This window comes from Argentina anserina, chromosome 1, assembly GCF_933775445.1.
Source record: "Argentina anserina chromosome 1, drPotAnse1.1, whole genome shotgun sequence".
Classification (NCBI taxonomy): Eukaryota; Viridiplantae; Streptophyta; class Magnoliopsida; order Rosales; family Rosaceae; genus Argentina; species Argentina anserina.
In genome coordinates this window covers 15178008-15200716 of record NC_065872.1, presented here as the reverse complement: position 1 = coordinate 15200716, position 22709 = coordinate 15178008, and the positions used below count along the sequence as shown (strand labels likewise).

The 22709-nt window shown below is 37.7% G+C and overlaps 1 pseudogene; it reads left to right on the top strand.

Moving 5' to 3' along the window:
• Positions 1-3108: 3108 nt before the first annotated feature.
• LOC126802645 (exopolygalacturonase clone GBGA483-like) lies at positions 3109-3796 on the top strand (annotated as a pseudogene).
• The last annotated feature ends 18913 nt before the right edge of the window (positions 3797-22709 follow it).

Genomic DNA, 22709 nt, shown 5'->3' with positions numbered 1-22709 from the left:
GTCAAGGATACAAGTAACAACAGGGGAGGCAAGATGGGCAGTTGCGTTGTCAGCTTCTAGTACCTGAATCTCTGGAGCAACTGTACTAGAATCATCTGGTGGTGTCTTCGGAGCTGATGCATTAGTGATCTCAACTGAATCTATCTCAGTCTCTTCACGATACAGCTCTTCAAAATATGAGTGCTCCCCGAAATTACAGTATAAAAAGAGGTAAAATAGCTCATGTCCTCAAAGAAAGTAACATCCATATTGACATAGTATTTCCTGGTAGGTGGATGATAGCACCTGTACCCTTTCTGATGTCCTCCATAACCAACAAACACACATTTAAGTGCCCGAACATCCAACTTTGACCTTTGACTTTATAGAATATGAACAAATGCAACACAACCAAAAACACGAGCAGGGAGATTATGAAATGAGGGCAATGAGACATGGGATGCAAACACCTCATATGAAACTTTTCCCTGGAGGACACTAGATGGAAGACGATTAATGAGGTGGGCAGAGGTTATGACATCATCACCCCTAAAGATATTTAGGCATGTGGGCACTAAAGAGAAGACAACGAGCCATATCAAGTAAATGACGATTTTTCCTTTCAGATACCCGTTCTGCTCAGGTGTGTAAGGACACGTTGTTTGATGAACAATCCCATGTATTTGAAAGAACTCCTGAAAGATACGGTTCACATATTCCCCCATTTTCAGAATGAAGAACTTTAATTTTGGCATGGTATTGTGTTTGGACATTGGTATAGAAGGCGTGAAAAGCCAGAAAAACCTCATCCTTGGTTTTAAGAAGAACAATCCATGAAAGACGTGTGCAATTATCAATAAATGACACATAGTACCTCATACCCGATATAGTAGGTTCTTTCGAAGGTCCCCAAACATCAGAATGAATTAATTCAAAAAGAAAAACGCTTTTATTAACAATACTAGGAGAATAAGTAGCTCGATGACTCTTGCCCAAAACACATGTTTCACAACGTAAAGTTGTCTCACCATACTAATAAATAAAGTAGGCATGGATTTTTCGTAATACTAAAAGATGGATGTCTTAAGCGACGGTTCCATAACCAAACTTCATTTAGCTTATCAGAAGTGGAGATTAACGCGGTCCGGGACTGTGCTCCTGGTTACCCTACGTATGTCTGATCCAGATGGAACAACCTGCCCCTCAGATATCCCCGACCGGTGAGAAGATCCTAGTATCACATACATGGGAAAAAAGTCATAGAGCATGTAGCTTCAGTATTCAGCTGTGGGATAGATATCAAATGATGAGATAAAGCGGGTACATATAGCACATTATCAAGTTCTATTGTGGAAGTAATATGAATTGACCCTTTTTCCAAATACATGGAATGCCTCACCATTAACATTAGTAACATATGGTACTGGTGAAGAGGATGATACGATAAAATAAGATTTATCATGAGTCATATGATCTGAAGCACTAGAATCGATAATCCATGTATCAGTACCAACAAAGCTAGAAATATTTAAAGCCATACCAATCGTACCACGACCAGCTATTGATGATGTGGGTTTTGCTCCTCCGGTTATATGATGATCATATCCGACCACACCATAGATATCTGGTTCTTGGACCAACTGAATGGTTGCATTTGCCTTATGAAGATAATTAGGCATTTTAGGCTTAAGATGCAGATACAACTTCTAAAACAAGTCTCACGGGCATGACGAGTATCATTGCAATAAGAGCAAGGAGGACGGGGTTGATTCCCAAAGCCTGGTGGTGATCCTTGCTTATGAAGTGGAATTGAATTTGATTGCTAAAGGAGTGGTGCTGGAGATCTTGCCTAAACAGTAAGGGTAGAAACTTCAACTTGTGTTTGATTAAGGCTTTCCTGCTGAGACTCATCCTTACGGATATATGTGAAAGTTGTGGTTAGGTTAGGGGGTCTTGTCATTCTGAGCATCTCTCCTTTAGCACTATTATGCTTTGCATCAAGACCTCTCAAGAAATGGTGAACTTGTTCAAGCTCCTTTTCCTTTTGGTACCAAACAATATCCTCTTGATTTTTGATCTTACCAAGGACGTTTCATATCAATCTAAGCCTAGATATTCTTCAGCTTGGTGAAATATTGTGCCACTGGTTGCCCATTCTGTTACATTGCTGAAGCGGTGCACATTAACTCATGAACCTGTATGAAATCAGATTCATTAGTATAGAGGTTTTCTAATGTCTTCCATATTGCCTGCGTAGTATCACATGCCTCCACCAGGTTAACTATATCGTCATTCATAGCTTGGTATAATACATACATTACAAGACCATCATCATATTCCCATTTAGTGTAGGCATCAACATCATCTTCACTGGAGGCTTTAGTTACCCCAGTACATGCCTCATCTTGTGCATTCCTCTGAGATGAGCTGTCATAATTTTTTTCCATTTACGAAAATTGGTTCCATTGAGTTTGACCCCCAAAGGAACTACTTTCAGAATTCTTGACAGATACTTCAACTTCTGAACATCATTGGTCTGAAAACTTTCTTCTGTTCCAGAACCCATTGTAAAAAACAAAAAATAATAAATAGATCAGTAGTGATGCAGCGGAAAATAACGATAACAACATACTTCATGCACTATCGGTGCACTTGCATTGACAGGGAGAAAATAGGTGAACTTGCACTATCGGTGCACATGCACTGACAAGGAGAAAATAGGTGAACCTGCACTATCGGTGCACTTGCACTGATAGAGAAAAGTTCCATATGAGCTGCTTGCATCTCATGTCTCCTTGCCCTCATTTCATAATCTCCCTGCTCGTATTTTTGGTTGTGTTGCCTTTGTTCCATATTCTAAAAAGTCAGAGGTCAAAGTTAGATGTCCGGGCACTTATATGTGTGTTTGTGGTTATGGAGGACATCAAAAAGGGTACAGGTTCTATCATCCACCTATCATGAAATACTATGTCACTATGGATGTTACTTTCTTTGAGGACATGAGCTATTTTTCCTCTTCTGATACTGCTCTTCAGGAAGAATACTCATATCTTGAAGAGCTGTATCGTGAAAAGGCTGAGATAGGTTCAGTTGAGATCATTGATGCATTAGCTCCGAAGACACCACCAGATGATTCTGGTAGTCCTAACACCGTCAAAAATCCACATAGCTAAGTCGTCAAGGGTCACAGTCTCAGACTCCAACATTGGAACTGGTGACGATTGTGTTTCGATCGGCGAGGCTCCAACCAAATTCTAGTGTCCAACGTTAATTACGGACCAGGACATGGAATTGGCATAGGAAAGTACGAAAACGAACAGCCAGTGATTGGTATAACGGTCAAGAACTGCACGCTTACCGACAACCAATGGAGCAAGAATGAAGACATGGCCTGATTCTCCCGGGATCAAGTGTGGCTTCTAATATATTCTTCGAAGACATAATCATGGAGAATGTGAAGAACCCTATCCTCATCAACCAGAATTATTGCGACAAAGGCAAGTCTTGTAAGTTAGCGATTCCATCCAAAGTTCAAATCAATGATGTGAGTTTCAAAAATATTAGGGGCTCTTCTTCGTCTCCCGTCGCAGTTAAGCTTGATTGCACTCGCAGCGCACCGTGCCGGAATGTAGAGTTGTCCAAAATTGACCTCACATACAGCGGAGACGAGAAAGATAAACTTACTTCTGAGTGTAGTAACGTGCAGCCAAGAATAACTAGCGTTACTAAAGCTCTTGCTTGTGCCAATCTAGGTGATATACCTCCGGAGGCAAACACACCTCCTCGTTCTCTGCCTCGTCCTCTTGGTAGGTTTTGACCAACATCCTCGCCCGTCGGCAATATCTTGAAGGGAAAAGTGGCGCTTAAATTGATGCTCGTGGCTTTCGTAATGATTGTAATAACTTGTATTCTCTTGAAGGGGAATGAAAAGAAATGAAGTGCACTAATTTCTTACAATAGTTATATATATCACACGATTATGAAGTTTACAAGTTTAATGTAAGCAATCTTACTGCTTGAAATTTAGCATTGTCTTCAATAACGTATTGATTCATATATTTTGCTCTATCTAATGTCTAATAAGTTAGATTACGTTTTTTTAAAAGGTTAGATTACTGACGACCCTAATATGTACCCTAATTCCTTGGTTATGGACCTACAGTGAAGTTGAATTCTTCGATCATTTTTATTTTGTAAGGGGAACATGATGGGATCATACTCCATCAAGATAATTGAAACAAGATAATTGAAGGAACATCAAGGAACTAAAATTAAAATTAAAGAAAATTGAAAGAAAATAAATTAGTCAAGATTGATATTCATTTAATAACCTCTAATAATAATGAAGGTATGCTGCCTTAATGCCTTATAAGTTGTAAGTGTTGGAAATGGTTAATAAACTATTTAAAACTAAATTTTAATTGATTAATTTAATTAAGTTAAACTTATAATTAATCAAAGATGAACATAGATTTGAGTTCTCCATAATGAGGGCTACAAGATCATATGTTTGTTTGTGTAATTTGGTTTGTGGGTGAATAAGAAATTGTCACTCAAAGATGGCTACTTAGAATGAGGGAAATGTGTTTGTCCCACATTGGAAAAGAGAAGTGTTGAAAACACTTTATATAGAATCCACTATGTATGGATTTTAAAGTGTGTAAACCCCCTTATACCCTCTCGCACAGGGGGGGTGCAAATCTTAGGTCACAAGGGAAACTCGTGTATGCCCGTGCGACCTGCGGACACGAATGCAACACCGAATTGAGGGTCGGAACGCAGATTCTTTTTGTATTTCCGAAAATTCATTTTGGACGTTTCAAATTCTCTTGACTGTTCAAATTCTTCTTTTGTAACAACTGTGTTATTGTGTGTTATGGAGAATTATAACAGATTGAAATCAGTGCTTGTAACATATGTAACTCATAAATGTTATGATCTTTTGATTTCTATAACAGCCATCTTATTCATTGCTGATTGCAAATCCTCACTGTATAAATAGCCACCATCCTTTCTTTGTAAAATCATTCCATTCGAAACACAATCTGCGCTCCCACTCTCAAAGTTCTTAGCTGTTCTCTAGTGATAGAAAGATGTATATTTCGAGTTCGTTGAAATTTCTAGTTAGTAGTGCAACTTCCTAGAATTGTTTAGTCGTTATATCCTGGGAGACAAGCGCCAAACATTCTTGCACCGGTAGAGGAGGCGTAAACGTCTTAAGGACAGTGTCGTATCACACACGTCTCGACTAGTTCTTCCATCACCAATCGTTCGGTATTTTTGGTTGAATTTCTTTTCGTGTTCTTCGTTTCTGCTTCATAATTATTTATAATTCATTTTATTAAATTATACATGCAATATATCACTGTTATTCTAAAAATCTTAAGACGTTTACTTTTTGATATTACTTATATAATTTTTATTCGATATTTATCTACAAATTTTCAAATAAACTTACACCTTGTGTATGTGTTTCGTTTTCGAAAATGACTAACGGAGAAAATTCTGGAAATGGCAAGGGACCTTTGGTGCCAACTGTGCCTGCTGCTCCCGTTTTACCTGTCTCAGTATCCCATGGGGAAAAACTTGAGAAGTTCAACGGTATGCATTTCAAGAGGTGGCAACAAAAGATGATGTTTTATCTGACCACTTTGAATCTGGCAAGATTTCTTACGGAGAATGCTCCTGAGGTCAAGGAAGATGACCAAGGCGATCAAGCAAAGATTGCTGCTGTGAATGCATGGAATAATTCTGATTACTTATGTAGGAATTATATCATGAATGGTCTAGCCGACTCATTGTACAATGTGTACATTAGCATGAGAATGGCAAAAGAGCTATGGGAATCCTTGGAGAAAAAAATATAAGACCGAGGATGCCGGCGCTAAGAAGTTTATCGTGGGCCGCTTCCTTGATTATAAAATGGTGGATTCCAAGACCGTGATGAGTCAATTCTCTGAGATTCAGCTAATCCTGCATGAGATTCACGCTGAAGGAATGCATCTAGGTTAAAGTTGTCAAGTGGCATGTGCTATTGAAAAGTTACCACCTGCTTGGAAGGACTTCAAGAATTATTTGAAGCACAAGCGAAAGGAAATGACCATAGAGGATCTAGAGGTTAGGCTTCGCATTAAGGAAGACAACTGAGGATCCGAAAAGAAAGCATGGATCAATGGCGTCTCTACCAAGGCAAACATGATGGAACATGATCGAGGTTCCAAAAACAAGAAAGGCAAGTATCAAGGGTCCAAGCTGGGGCCAAAAGGAGGCATCTCCAAAAGGCCAAGGTTTGAAGGCAAGTGCTACAACTGTGACAAGACTGGTCACAAGTATGTCGACTGCAACAAACCGAAGAGGAACAAAAGGAAGGAGGCAAACCTGATTGAAGCAGTCACTCAGAATGTTGCAGACATGAACCTCTGTTGCATGATATCTGAGATGAACATGGTGGATTCAAACCCCAAGGAATGGTGGATGGACACTGGAGCTACCAAACATGTTTGTGCTGACAAGAAGATGTTCTCCACCTTCGAACCATCTGAGGAAGGGGAATTCTGTACATGGGGAACTCTGCAACCTCCGCCATCAAGGGGAAAGGAAAGGTGATTATGAAGATGACCTATGGAAAGGAGTTGACTCTGAACAATGTCCTGTATGTTCTAGAGATCCGCGAGAATCTGATTTCTGGTGTAATGCTGAACTCTCATGGGTTCCGCATAGTCATAGAGTCTGATAAGCTTGTTTTATCCAAGAATGGAATGTTTGTGGGTAAGGGCTATGTATCGGGTTGGATGATCAAAATGAATGTAATGACTATGATCAAGAAAATGAATGAAGCTTCTACTTCAACCTACATGATTGAGTCTTCCAATTTATGGCATGGTAGACTAGGACATGTTAATTATGATACTTTGCGAAAGTTAATTAACATGGAACACTTACCAAAATTCCAAATTGATTCAAAACAAAAGTGTGAAACTTGTGTAGAGGCTAAACTGACTAGATCATCTTTCCAAAGTGTTGAAAGAAACAATGAACCCCTTGATCTGATTCATACAGATGTGTGTGATTTAAAATCAAAGTTATCTATAGGGAATAATAAATACTTTATTACCTTCATAGATGATAGCACGAAATATTACTATGTATATTTGTTAAAATACAAAAGTGAGGCTATAGAGAAGTTCATTCTCTATAAAAATGAGATTGAGAATCAACTCAACAAGAAAATTAAGGCACTAAGAAGTGACCGAGGGGGTGAGTATGAATCGCCATTTGCTGAGATTTGTGCTCAGAATGGGATTATACATCAAAGGACTGCTTCATACTCACCACAATCCAATGGTGTAGCAGAACGCAAATATCGTACTCTAAAGGATATGATGAATGCTATGCTACTCAGTTCTGGGATGCCACCCAACATGTGGGGAGACGCGATTCTCACAGCAAATTACCTTTTAAATAAGGTGCCTAAAAAGAAAGAAGAGAAAACTCCATATGAGTTATGGAAAGGGAGAAAACCATTCTACAAATACTTAAAAGTATGGGGATGTTTGGCAAAAGTGAAAATTCTTAAACCTAAAAAGGTGAAGAATGGGCCTAAAACAGTTGATTGCATCTTTATTGGATATGCACATAACAATTCGGCTTATCGATTCCTAGTCCACGATTCCAATATTCCTGAAATCTATAAGGATACGATAATGGAATCGAGAAATGCATCATTATTTGAAAATGTATTTCCACGGAAGTCTAGAGAGAAATTTAATTCTTCTAAACGGGCACGTGAAGACAACCAGCCGAAACTGATGATGCTCAGTTCAAGAATCTGAGTCGGAGTACAAATCTGAGTCTGAGGTTGAACCTAGACGAAGTAAAAGGGCAAGGACCGCAAAATCCTATGGACCTGACTTCCTGTCATATATGGTTGAAGGTGATCCCTGTACCTTCAAAGAGGCAGTAAGCTCTACTGATGGTCCTCTATAGAAAGAAGCAATCAAAAGTGAGGTTGACTCTATCATGCAAAATCACACTTGGGAATTAGTGGATTTGCCACCTGGGTGTAAGCCTTTGACTTCCAAGTGGATTTTCAAAAAGAAATTAAAAGATGATGGGTCGATAGACAAATACAAGGTTAGACTTGTTATTAAAGGCTATAGGCAAAAGGAGGGTTTAGATTATTTTGACACTTATTCTCCTGTGACGAGAATAACCTCCATACGGATGGTACTTGCAATTGCAGCGTTGCGTAAACTTAAAGTACACCAAATGGATGTAAAGACGGCTTTCCTAAATGGAGATGTAGAAGAAGAAATCTACACGGAACAACCATAAGGTTTTTCTGCTCCTTCTCAGAGTAAGAAGGTGTGCAGATTGGTTAAGTCATTATATGGCTTAAAACAAGCACCAAAACAATGGCATGAGAAATTTGATAATGCCATGATCACCAGTGGATTTAGAATAAATGAAGGTGATAAGTGTGGAAATGTCAAAGACACTGAAAATGGATATATCATATTATGTATGTATGTGGATGATATGCTTATCGTTGGGAGCAACGATAAGATGATCAAGTCCACTAAAGACATGTTGAATTCTAAGTTTGACATGAAAGACTTGGGACTTGCTGATGTCATTTTAGGAATTAAAATTACGAGAACATCAGAAGGGCTTGTGTTGAGTCAAACACACTATGTGGACAATATTCTTGGGAAATTTGATAAGGAAGGTTCTGGAATTGTCAGAACTCCTGTAGATATGAATCTACATTTGTCCAAGAATAAAGGTGAAAGTGTTTCTCAATTAGAGTATTCAAGAATAATTGGGAGTCTAATGTACTTAACAAGTTGTATAAGACCAGATCTAGCTTATGTGGTTCATAAGCTAAGTAAGTACACGAGTAATCCTGGAGCTATGCATTGGAAAACTATTGAAAGAGTACTCAAATACCTAAGGTATACTCGTACCTATGGGTTGCACTACACATCATACCCAGCTGTTATAGAAGGGTTCATTGATGCAAACTGGATATCTGACATGAAAGACTCAAAGTCTACTAGCGGGTATGTATTTACGCTAGGGGGTGCAGCCGTGTCCTGGAAGTCCTCAAAACAAACAGTTATAACTAGATCCACAATGGAGTCTGAGTTTGTAGCATTAGACAAATGTGGGGAGGAAGCATAATGGTTACGCCAGTTCATAAAGGACATTCCTAAATTGACAAAACCTGTGCCTGCGATTGGTATACATTGTGATAATCAATCTGCAATTAGTAGGGCACAGAGCAAGATGTATAATGGTAAGTCTAGACACATTCATCGAAGACATAATACCATTAGACAACTACTCTCAACTGGAGTTATCTCTATAGACTATGTAAAGTCTAAGGATAATATTGCTGATCCTTTAACCAAAGGGTTAAACATAGAGTTAGTTGAAAAATCATCGAAGGGAAAATTAAAAATCACTACAGTTGATACCCAACCTAGCTGACTGGAGATCCCAAAATCTAGGTTCAAAAGGGAAAACCAAATTATGGAGATTAGTTCAGATCACTGTGGGGAGTTCCCCAAGTCCATTCCTATGATGAAAAACAGTGATACCCGTAAGGATGAGGTTAAGCTAAAACTTTAATAATTCTTATGCGTCGAGAAATCGAGCAGAGTAATGCGGGTTACTCTTAATTAAGAGATCACCTATGCAAGAGAGAAGTGGGGCTGCTTCTAGGGGAGTTAATGAAGGCATAACTCTTATCAAACTACTTGCAGAACTAGACGTGTGTTCCGTGGCCAAAATGGACACAAAAATGAGAACCAAAGTGTACCAAGGAGACTCATGTGTGAAGTATGTCATCATTTACACAAATGACGAATAGTTAAACGACATCGCGTCTACTATTTAGTTAGTAAAGTAATCATACTTTCATAAGGGAAGGTTCAAAGGGTCAAACCTACATCTCCTATGCAGGTTTCTACCGTAGAAATCTATCACCAAATTCTATCGAGTCTTTGGTAGCCAATTTCATTCATGTGGGGAATTGTTGAAAAAATGGTTAATAAACCATTTAAAACCAAATTTTAATTTATTAATTAAATTAAGTTAAATTATAATTAATCAAAGATGAAAATAGATTTGAGTTCTCCACAATGAGAGCTACAAGATCATATGTTTGTTTGTGTAATTTAGTTTGTGGGTCAATAAGAAATTGTCACTCAAAGATGACTACTTAGAATGAGGGAAATGTGTTTGTCTCACATTGGAAAAGAGAAGTGTTGAAAAGACTTTATATAGAATCCATTGTGTATGGATTGTAAAGTGTGTAAGCCCCCTTATACCCTCTCGCGCACGCGCAGGGGGATGCAAATCTCAGATCACAAGGGAAACTCGTGTATACCTGTGCGACATGCGGACACGAATGCACATGCGGACACGAATGCAACACAGAATTGAGGGTCGGAACGCAGATTCTTTTTGTATTTCCGAAAATTCGTTTTGGACGTTTCAAATTCTCTTGACTGTTCAAATTATTCTTTTGTAACAACTATGTTATTGTGTGTTATGGAGAATTATAACAGATTGAAATAAGTGCTTGTAACATATGTAACTCATATATGTTATGATATTTTGATTTCTATAACAGCCATCTTATTCATTGCTGATTGTAAATACTCACTGTATAAATAGCCACCATCATTTCTTTGTAAGATCATCCATTCGAAAAACAATATGCTCTTCCACTCTCAAAGTTCTTAGCTATTCTCTAGTGATAGAAAGAGGTACATTTCGAGTTCGTTGAAAATTCTAGTTAGTAGTGCAACTTCCTAGAATTGTTTAGTCGTTATATCCTGGGAGACAAGCGCCAAGCATCCTTGCACCGGTAGAGGAGGCGTAAACGTCTTAAGGACAGTGTGGTATCACACACGTCTCGACTAGTTCTTCCATCACCAATCGTTCGGTATTTTAGGTTGAATTTCTTTTCGTATTCTTCGTTTCTGCTTTATAATTATTTATAAATCAGTTTATTAAATTATATATGCAATATATCACTGTAGAGTAAGTACCCGTTTCAGAACATGATCCGACCAGGCGGGATCCTATTACTCATGTACAGTCCATTTACATGAATTAACACATTAGCTCAGCACCATATGTAATTATAGCATAGGGGTCATGTCGTCAGGTCCAGCAGACAGTTCCACTCTGTTGATCTGCGCTAGTGATACCAGCTTCAACCGTACGTTCGTCTGTAGCAAAAGAAGCCAACTTAGAAAATGGTGGTGTAAAAAGTTTACCATTACTCGACATCTCCTGACTATCTTCCCCAACAGTAGGCAACAAAAGCAATCGAGCAATCTGTTTAGGAAGAAAATTAGCACGTACGTTTTGCTGTAAGATGGTCATGCTGTAAACTTAGTGTCGTGGAGACCACATTCACATGCTGTGCCTGGTCTGCAAAAGAAGATACTGTAGCAAAAAGTGGCACTAATTGCTTTGCTGCTAGCATAATCACTGAGGTAACAAAAATTGTAGAAATAGGGAGCACCATGACTTGCATACAGGGCGATACAAGAATGGCAAATCACAAGACCATGCACTAACATTTAACTTGATGCACACAAAACATAACCGTTGTGTTATTCTTGTGGTTGGATTAACCCCATGTAGAAATAGTCTCCTCAAAAGATTATACCATGTGCTCATCAAATTTAGGCTGCGTTGAAGTGCTCTAGCAATTCACGGTGAAAGCAGAATGAATGGTCCCATTTTCCATGATCTCATAAGAGCTGGTTCTTTCCTTCAAAAAGGAAAAAGAAAAAAAAAGAGCTGGTTCTGAAATATAATCCAGTGGGCAATAACTCGAACAAATTAATGATAACATGAAAAGAATATATCACAGCTAATTAAACGATAGAAGACCTGATACTGTCGAATAGACCAAGTGAAAATCTTCATTGAATATGCCCATGTATGAGTGGTCTCCAGTAAAATCACCCTTCTCTGAAGCCATTACATGCATAGTAGAGTGATCTATGGGTGTAGATGAGATGGTAATCTTCACTCTGCAGCTCTTCACGGAAATGACAAACAAGTCTTGTAATAATTGCTTCAGTGGGAACAATGAGACATTCATGAGCATACACAAGCTCCTTACTTATCAAGAACGCCCCACCAAATAACAATTTAGCCTTGATCCCAATTTTATACCATGCAATTTCATCTCAAAAAAAATATAATAAATAAATTGTGCAATTGAAGTATCCAGACGTTGAACCTTATCACTGTGGTAGTGACAACATATAATGTTTAGTTATTTTCTTAATAATGTACATTTTAATTTAGGGATTGTTTTTAGGTACATTTGAGCAAATTAAGAGGAATATGTGTTTAAAGAAGGAAAAAAAACAATAAAACCCAAAATCAGGATTATGTATCTGCAGAACAGACAACTTTAATGGACCATAGTGGGAAATCTACCAAGAGGAAAATTATGCATAATATATCAATACAAAACCCTATGAGTCTACTTTCCAGTGCAGTTGTGTAACATCTCTAAATTCATAACAATAAAATTTCGAATTTGTGGATGCTAACCCTCTGATATAACTTTAATAAATGAAATTACGTTACAGCAGTTGAATATCTTTTCCAAGTTTAACAAAACACTTAGATTACAAACTGTAACAACACGTAATTACACGAGTGTAAGTTATACAGTAGTCAACTCTCACAAGTCCTCACCAAAATAAGAAAATGAACAGAAGCAAAAACAGCACCCTACTGTTACGTTGCTCACTCTTTCCGCCACTACTACTGCGATGTACCTGCAGTGCTACCCCCTGCACCAATAATGGTACACCAAGATTGTAAACACAAACATGATCAGCTACAAAGCTGGAATGAGTAAACTAAAAGAAATACTTAAGGATAATGTAACATATTTCTAAACTCAGAAATATATATAAAACAACTTTATTATCACAATACTAACAACGTCAAACTCGCAAACCAAAGCCACAACAACGCCACACATGTATAATCACAACTCACAAATCACCTCGGAACACATGCAGAACATTCTGGGAATGACAGTGTTACTAGAGCTCTAGATGATCATCCCCACAACCGGCTAAGGAGTGGTTATGACATATGCCTACGCCACTAAGGCCGAACATTGAAATACATTTTGCCACTTGGGCCACCACTAAGGCTAAATCGTATGTATTCATTTTCTTTCACCAAATTGGCCGCCACTAAGGTAGAACAACTCACACAAACACAAAAGGGCCGCCACAAAGACAACACCACAACCCACAAAACTACACACACAACAATCATACTAGAATGTACATTTTCTTCCCTTCCGGTAACAACAAAATAATCACAACACAATAACGCTGAAAGGTACATTTTCTTCCCTCTTGGCCACACAACATATAAGCACTTCGACTATACAATTATTCCATCCAAAATCCTTCAATTTACCAAGAGGTGAATTTTATTCCCCATCGGTCTCATCCTTCACAATTTAATATAAACCAACTAAAAATACACAATATATTTCACAAACATAATAGCTTTATACACTTGGTGATAAATATATGCATATCCTATTACCATTTAGATATATGTATATAAATTACCAAATATATACACATTTATATTTTAATCTCACAATAAGTAAAAATATATAAAATGTAAGTTCACACGTCTAGTTACCGCCTACGGTAACTAGACCAAACGTGAGGTTTACTCACATTTTTCGCTCCAGCTTTTTAAATTGAATCTCTAAATGAGATTACTCACTTGGCCGCTCTTTCAATTACCTAAGTGACAAAACATCACTTAGTAAAAAAGAACTAAATGAAACCAAAAACTAACACAACTACAAGGACACCCAAAAAGATCTTGACAAGCCAAACTCTTGTTCTACACTTACCAAACCTTCCCAAACTCACTCACAACTCACCACTCAAGCCATTAACCTCTTGGCCTCTCCCTAACCTTGACCACTTCTCCATCAAATTCTCACACACTCACTCTCCCTCTAAATTTCCTTCCAAAATAACCAAAAAGACAAGCTCCTAATTTACTAAGGCCACCATGTCGGCATAACTCACCAATCTTAACAGACCGAAACTCTAAACTCAAACACTCAACAACCTTTCAGCCAGCCTTATTAAAACTAACCACCATTCACCACTCAAATCATAACTTCACTAAAACTCCAAATGGTAAAAATACAAGAAAAAGCTTAGTTCCTTAAACCGTTCTCACAGTGACATACATGCACTAACTAACACCCGAAAATCACCCTCCACCAGAAAACAAAATAAAAATAGTGGCACTCAACTAGCAACTCCCAATCCGGCTAAAACTAACCTAATCCCCTCATTACTCTTCAAAACCGTACTTCCCCCCCCTAAAACACTCTCATCTAACAAATGAGTAACAGAAAAGAAGAACCTTTTAACCATAAATGGTCAACCAATCAACCCAAGAACTGCCGGTAAGCCACTGCCGAATTTTCTCCAGTGTAGCAACTATGGCCCTCAAGTTGTAGCCGCTAACAACCTCTCCGCTCTTCCTGCCTTGCTCTAAGGTATGAGACCGGTCGATTGCAGGTGGCCATGTGCCCTAGACTCCCAGCGAAAGGAAAACCCAACAATGGTGGAAATCAGCATAAATTTCAGCTGCTTGGCGCAACTCCCAGGTGTTGGGTGTTGCTGTGCCACCACTACCAAATGAAGTAGCTCAGCTTGGCGGTTCCAAGGAGCCAGGAAGTGACGTACATGGTGGCCGGACTGGTGAGAACAACGAGAAGGAAGAATTTTGGGTTGAGGAGAACATAGGAAGAAGTTTTCAGGAGAGAGGAGAGAGAAAGGAAATATGAGGGAAGATATTTCTGACTTTCTTTTTCCAATTTTCACCCTCCCCTCTATTTATACTTCCTCCCAAAATGAATTTTCATTTTAAATCTCTCACTCATATGACCTCTGATTAAAACATGTCACACATCTACGAACTCGTTTTGACGAGGTTTACAACATTCGTGAAGAAAGTTTTCTGAAACGAGCGATGAATTAAAAGTCGACTCTTTAGTCGAATAAACTAAATCGTAAAACGACTTATTAGTTCTCGAACCGATTTCTACTTCGAATGAATGCTATTTAAAAGACGTAGAATATGGATATAACTAAAATATCATTTCATTAATCTCCATAAAATTACAAGAAGGAAATCCAAATTCGGGTTATTACAAGTTGGAATCACAGCAATATCAATTTTTTGAAGGAAGTTATGATTGATTAAGTGAGTGGCGGTCAGTCTGTGATTTTTCTATTGTGAATCAAAGTTTTATTTCAAGGCCCAGACCATCCCAAGAAGTCCATAGATGGATTGTTAGGGTTTCCTAACCCTAATAGCATCTGAAAAATTCAAGAGAGACGTCCTTTATAAAGAGGAGAGAAGAGGCAAAGTGTCAGGGACCTCTCCCTTTACACAAAATTTTGTTCATATTTTGCTACACCTATTCTCTACCCAAAAGACTTCTCCAAAACACAAAATTCAGCCATTCCATCATCCTTAAGTAGTGCTTTATCTTGGCATCCTTCTGAGCAACTTTGGAGAATAAAAAGTGTAAAACATGACTCAATTTCTATCCTTATGTTTCATAGTATTTTGTATTTTGTTAGTTTATCATGGATTTTGGAGATTGGATGATTTCTTATGTTCAAAACATGGTTGTGATATTAATTTCAGATTTTATAAAGCTATGTTATTGAATAGTTGATAATTTCTCTACAACCTAATTCGTGCCTTGAAGATTTTTGATCTTGTTTTATATAATTGCTAACTTCTGCAGGGTTAGTTTTGCTAGAATTTGTGTTAAACCACTGAGACAAACATGAGTTTTTATGTAGTAACAACTATGAATAATAGTTGAGATCATGAGTTGCATGCTAATAAGTTAGACCATTGAGGCTAGACGTATGGAGCATGTTTGGAATTATATTTTCAATGAGTGTAATGATTCATGATGTATGGTTGCACTGAGTAATTACATGAATATTGCAGGAAATATTCTTCGTTGCAGGACTGACTGGACTTAGGGGAAATTTTAGGAGAATTTGGTGTATTTGTGCACCTTAAATCTGTTTCTTATACTTGATTGGCATGTTCTTAGGTTGTGCAGATTAAAGCTATTTAGTTGTATGGGTTTATATTAATCTGTTTTGGAAAGGAGATGGTCATATGTTTATAACTATATATATAAGATAGGTTTTGCTTTCTTTTACATTCTTGATACAAATAATATCTGGCTCCATAACCAACTTGTAGATACTTGTATATAATATTTGTAGATAATATATATTTGTAAATAAAATTCCTGTTACACTATATTTTGCAGGTGTGCCCTTGACTATCTCCTACATGGTTTTATTGATGGCTGTAAAAATACTTTCATCAGGTAGCAATATATGACAGACATTAAATAACTGGATTACTAGAAGAGTAGCTCAACCAAGCTTTGACACATGCTTATATATATGGGAATGGAACAGCTACTTCAACCAAGGTTTGACTAAAAATTTGAGATTTCAATCCAAGAATTAGGATTATCACCTGAGAAGGTAGGTGGTGAAAAACAAATGCTAGATTTTCAACTTCAGTTCAATATGAAGCAAGGTTCAGCAAAAGCATGACTTTGACTCACGAATCTGTTCCCAAGTAGCAAGTATGGAAAAAGTAGATGCACCACTTATTGGGTAACTGTAGTCATTACCAGAAAGGAACCAGAATAGTACCTCGAAGATGAGAACTCCAGATTGAGAGCTGACATTTTAGTACGCCTTGTTCATTCTCATATCAGATCATTCAATTCTTCTGTTCAGTTTTTTCATTTGCAAGTTTTTGTTGAGAAATTAGACGATTGAGATTTAGAAACGGCACTGCGTACTTCTACTGCTACAGCTGCTTCTTTTCTGTTAACCCTTTAGAGCTTGATTTCGGTCTTCTGATAGTTAGTGGTGAATTTTGGTCCGTGTTGCCTAATTACTGCCTGTCATCATAATATGGATTTGAGCAATTTTCTTCTCGATCTCCAGTATGTGCAAGTTGATTCCAGTTTGCTTACATGGCTCCGGCTATGTCAATTGGGAAAAGGTTGTGGCTAGAGACGACGTTAATAGGTTGTGGCCTAATGAAGTATATTGATTTGTTCATTCCCTTGTCCTTCACAATTCATAATCTCAGGACAAAATGAGATCACATCAGTAGTAACGACAAAATACATTAGCCGGAAGCAAAATGATTATGCTGTTATGTCTTTGCTTTGTTTGCTACACTATTCTCTCTTTTGTTGTTCCAAAGTAATACTTTTAGAAAACTTTACTCTTTGCTCCGAGAGAGGTATACATGTAACGCCCCAAACTGCACCTCTTAAGTTTAAGTATATCACATTGCCGCGAGTCTCTAAAACATAAATTTGAAACCTGATTTACATTCTAAAGAAACGCAAGACAATTTTGTATGAAAAACATTTTAAATAAGCACAACGAAAGCTTTTAAAAATCTTATTGTCAAAGTTACATTGTTTGTCAAGAACTTGATATAACTGAGAACTCAAACGGATGAATTCTAGGAAAAAATTCTGATAAAGGTAAACAAGAACTAGCTTTAATCAAGTTCCATGAATCCCAAACAATGAATAGATTTCAGAATGAAACCACTGAACATATGGTTTAACAAACCTAAACCACACACCCTGCCCCATCCTCCACTGTCTCGTACCAGTGCATAGTACTTGCAGACACATCGATGTAGGTCGTCTCGTTTAGCTTTGAAAATATATATTTGGCTAGACAGTGTAAAAACCAATTTAAAGAATCAAAGAATTACAAACTTTCATAAACATGTTTTGACTCAAGAATTGGTGCAAGATTCTCAATACACGAGCCCAAAATCCAACATTTCCTGATGGCCGATCTTATAGACCAACTACACGACCTTACGTCAGATAGATTGTAAAACAGGTAAGTGTAGCAAGAGCATCCGCTACCAAGCTACAGAACATTTCGAGTCCGTCCTTAAGATCAGAACTCGCACGACCAATGTAACTATACCCTCCGGAGATTTAAGATATCGAAACCATGGAAGTCAGTACCACTCCTCACTCTTAAGCCATCACAATCACTCACTATTCAGTCAATACATAAAGTATTATTTTAATAAAACCACAACATGCACCCTTTTATAAATAAATTGCGAAAAGCTCTGATTGAGATAATTAATGAATTCCTACCTGGATTCCAATGTTTTCCCTCGCGTACTCTACGAGTCACAAGCTTTCCACTTCTGTTCACTGGGTAACTAGAGTCCATAGTCCGACATAACATTCATTAAGATAATATCGACATAGTTATTGATATAACCAAGCAATCACAACAATTGATAAATCATCTAATTGACATTGTTTTAGGTTGACCACATATTTGACCAATGTCGATTGAAACCTATGTTGCACGGATACGGACACGTGTGTCCGTATTCGACACGATACGATACGCGGACACGTCAAAATCTCAAGTGTCCGACTTGGACACGTAGTGGACACGTTAATTAAATTTTATATTAATAATATAGTTTTTAAAATTAAAACTTAGTCAATCCACATTCAAACTAGACATAATTCTAGTTTTCCTGTCATCTAATTTGAATGTTGTTATCTGCAGATATTAAGTTTCTAAGTTCCAATAAATGTTCATCATTTGATAAATGTTCATCACCAGGCACCCAATTCTCGGAAACTTCCGAGGAAAACGAATGCGGTTGTGAAGGCTGGATGACCTAATGTTTATGTTTTTTCTGTTTTTCTGTTAAATCTCAATTATACCCCTGCGTGTCCTTGTTATTTTCGTGTCCAGTCCGGACACACACGTGTCCAACTCGGACACTCACGTGTCCAACTCGGACACTCACGTGTCCACCGCGTGTCCAAAATCAGACACGCGTGTCCGAGCGTATTTGCGCGTGTCCGCGTGTCCAATACGCGTGTCCGTGTCTGACACGCAATACGCGACCATTTTCGCGTGTCCGTGCAACATAGATTGAAACCAACAAAATATGTAACGCCAACGTAAGCGCAATTTCTATTAGGTGCATCCATGGTTCTACTATGGGCGCTCAACACACTAACAATGTAGTAAACGAGCAAAGGAGAACCCATAATTATGTTCAGAATCATGGCCTCATAGAAAGTACATGTATTCCAAAACCAATTCCTTAATCACCCCAAATTCAAACTATATCGGGTGTACTCAGAAAAGGCCACCCAATATATTTATTTTTACACCTTACTTATTATCCATTCATTAAAACTTATCTCCTTTCAAGCCACTTCCGGACCAAAATCTAAAAGCAAAGCTTAAATATTACCAAAAGCTATCGAATTGGTGGCTAGAAACGCAGGTCCCACCTTGAAGCTCGATTTTGTTCAACGCAAATTCTTCTTCCACGATCGCCGATCGGAAAAGCTGGAGCCGGAGACGCGTCGGCGATGTCGAAGTAGGTTGACCAGAGGCGGTGCGGCGGCTGGATCGAAGCTGACGACGGAGGAGGACGGCGGTTTGGTGCGGGATCGTCGAGTCGCAGCGGGAGGAGCAAAGTCGAGTGATGAATTTGGGAAAAATGTCTCGGTAATAACCTTCTCTCAACCCCCATAGGACAAGGATCCTCTCCCGAGCTATTGACAAGATAATGGACACGTGAATATCTTGATCCGACGGTCTATGTGAAGCAGCTTGTGTTTTCTTGGTAGGAAACGAGCTATGATTTCTGCAAGTATAGCGATTGAGAGAGAGAGAGAGAGAGAAGTTCCTTCCTTCATTGCCGCCTCTCCCCCTCTCGACCTCTCATCCTCATTCCTACTTGTTGCAGAAAAAATCACAACATTTTCTATTTGTGTTTAACAAATATATTTCATTTATTGGTTCACCCATGTACCCAGTTCTTCTGCAATATAGTAGAAGAACTGATCCATCAATGGATCACCCACCCCAAAAGTTCTTGGCTTTCTTCAAAATCCCAATACAAGTTTTTGGTAACCTGAAGCTCGATTTCCAGTCATGGCTAATGGATTTATTTGCATGTCTAACAAGGAAATTAATGAGAATGAATCTAGAGTAAGAGGGTGAATCACTCACATAGAAACTTATTGCTAGCTGAAGATGAGTCTCTGACTCTATTTATTGCTATTCCTCATTTCATCAACAGATTCAGCACCAATTATCTGGTAAAATGAAAGTTCGATTTGAACCCATTGTTAGTCTAGAAAAGAAGATAAACGCAAGGAGGAGAGGAGAAGAGGGATGGAATTGAGACAAGGGAAGATGAGGATTTGTAGACTGTTGATCAAAAGATAGACACGTGCCATTATCTTGTTTAAAGGTCGGAGAGGATCCTTGTATAACCAATTATCTAAGGGCTGATAATAATCAACTAAATCCTACGACCCGTACTACACCGTAAGAAATTTCTGATTTTCCAAAAAAATTCTTATATTCCAAACTTTGAAAAATCGTATAGAATAGCTCATGTATATAGAAAATTCTCTGATAATTCCTTGATACTTACAGAAACGTGCACTTTAATATTACCTATGAAATCATTCATTCAATTATTTAATTGAAAACTCTGAAAAAAATATTTTAAGCATTTACTTTAATTAATTATTGAGATCATATTTTAGTCACTATACAATCTCAACTTAATTCGTTTATATTTCCGGAACTCACAATACATCTACTTCTTAGTTTAACAAATAGCAATTGAAGACCAAATTTTATCAAATCAAGAAAGGTTCAGATTCTGTTGACAAGTTCCTTGATCGGGTGAAGATCCATATGAGTGATGAGGACATTACTGACTTTGTTCTCCTTGATTTGCCTTTGAATTTGCTACAATGAAAACTATTATTAGGGTTAAGCCTAACCTCATTTCGATTCGTCTCTTTAACTCATTGTTGAAGCTGAACTTGAAGAATGACAAGTCCATTTGTGCTCTTACAAGTCTTCGTTACCATTGGCTGATGTTTGTAATTGTTCTGTGCCATCTACTTCACAAATTGCTGCTCCTAATACTAATTTGACTGCTAATGCTATGATTTCTAATATGCTTCTTTTCATTAGTAATATCTCCCCTGCCAATTATGTGAGTCACTCCAGAGCTCCACCTCCTACCCCCACTAGACAATTTGGTTTACCATGGTGAAAATACAAGATAGAACAAGAACAAGTAATAGCAATGGAAAATAATATAGAAAATTTTTACTTTTCTATTAAACAATTTATATTACAAAGATTACACCTTAATCTATGACTATAGTTCTCAAAAGTAAAATACTTCTTACTTGATAGTCACAATCAAGTATTGAAACAACCTCACTAAGATCGTTGTTTCAAGTGTCGATACAACCTCACTAAGATTGTTGTAGTCACACGGATGATCAACCTCACTAAGAACGCTGATATTGCCACTAAGGTTTTCAATGGAGTCACACAGATCTCCTAGCACTAAGCTCTCATTTTTGTGAATTTTCTTCTATTTGGTTGCACCCTCTACATCCTATATATACCAGCCGGCCATGATCATCTAAACCCTAGCACAAATAGGTATTAAGCCCAAATCCATTCCTAATACAACTTTAGATAGAACAAGAAAAATCTATAGAAATATGGAATACACCTTTTAAAATAAATCCATTTTCTATAACAATTTCTATATACCCAAATATATATCAATCTACCCATAATCAAATCGGTGGATACTTCTTTGGTAGGAAAAACATACCATAATCTTTTCCTAGTCCAATTAGGAAACAACTTCAATTCTTCTTTTGCATATCAAATCTTCATGACTTGTCCTCCACACTTTTGGATCTTCATCAACTATATGGAGGCCAATATATGTACCTTCAATCTCCCCCTTTGACCTTCCATGTAACTTTCACCATCAAGTACCTACAAGACCACCATGAACAATGTAAGTACAAATTTTTTTCGATAAACAAACTTCAAACATAAACACTAATGTCGTAGGGACTTGATTCTCCCCCTAAGTTGATGAAGCCAAAGGAGGAGAAAGTAATCTGAACATCATTCTCTTCTATCTCATGATGAGTGCTCCTTGCTCCACTCATGATAAAATATTGTACACTTAACACACTATGAGGAGAACAAAAAAGAGAGCAAGAAAGAAAACAGATGTTATAATCGTCCAAATAAATTTTTCTGCCAAAGTGAAGAGAACTAATAAAAAACGAGAAATCTGAAAATCGAATCTTGCATGAAATCGTGCATGTAATTAGGACACTAATGACCAAGTTAAAAATCAATCAACCACATTTCATAATGAAAGAGTACATAAGATGCATGTAAACCATAGAGAACAAGCATACGACACTTCAAAATGAAAGACCTTGGAAGATAATTGCTACTAGCCGCACAAAAACAAGTCCATTTTTGGGATGACAGCAAGATAATCGAACTTGGAGCATGCAAAACACACACAATCGTGCATATAGACATTATCTCCTACCAAATATTTTCACATGACATGATGATCTTGAAGGCACATAAGGCAAAGAAAATATGTCCTACCATAGTTAGGAACCAATAAAGCAAAATAACATATTTGAGGTAGGAGATGTAAACCAGTAAGAGGAAGTCACCATT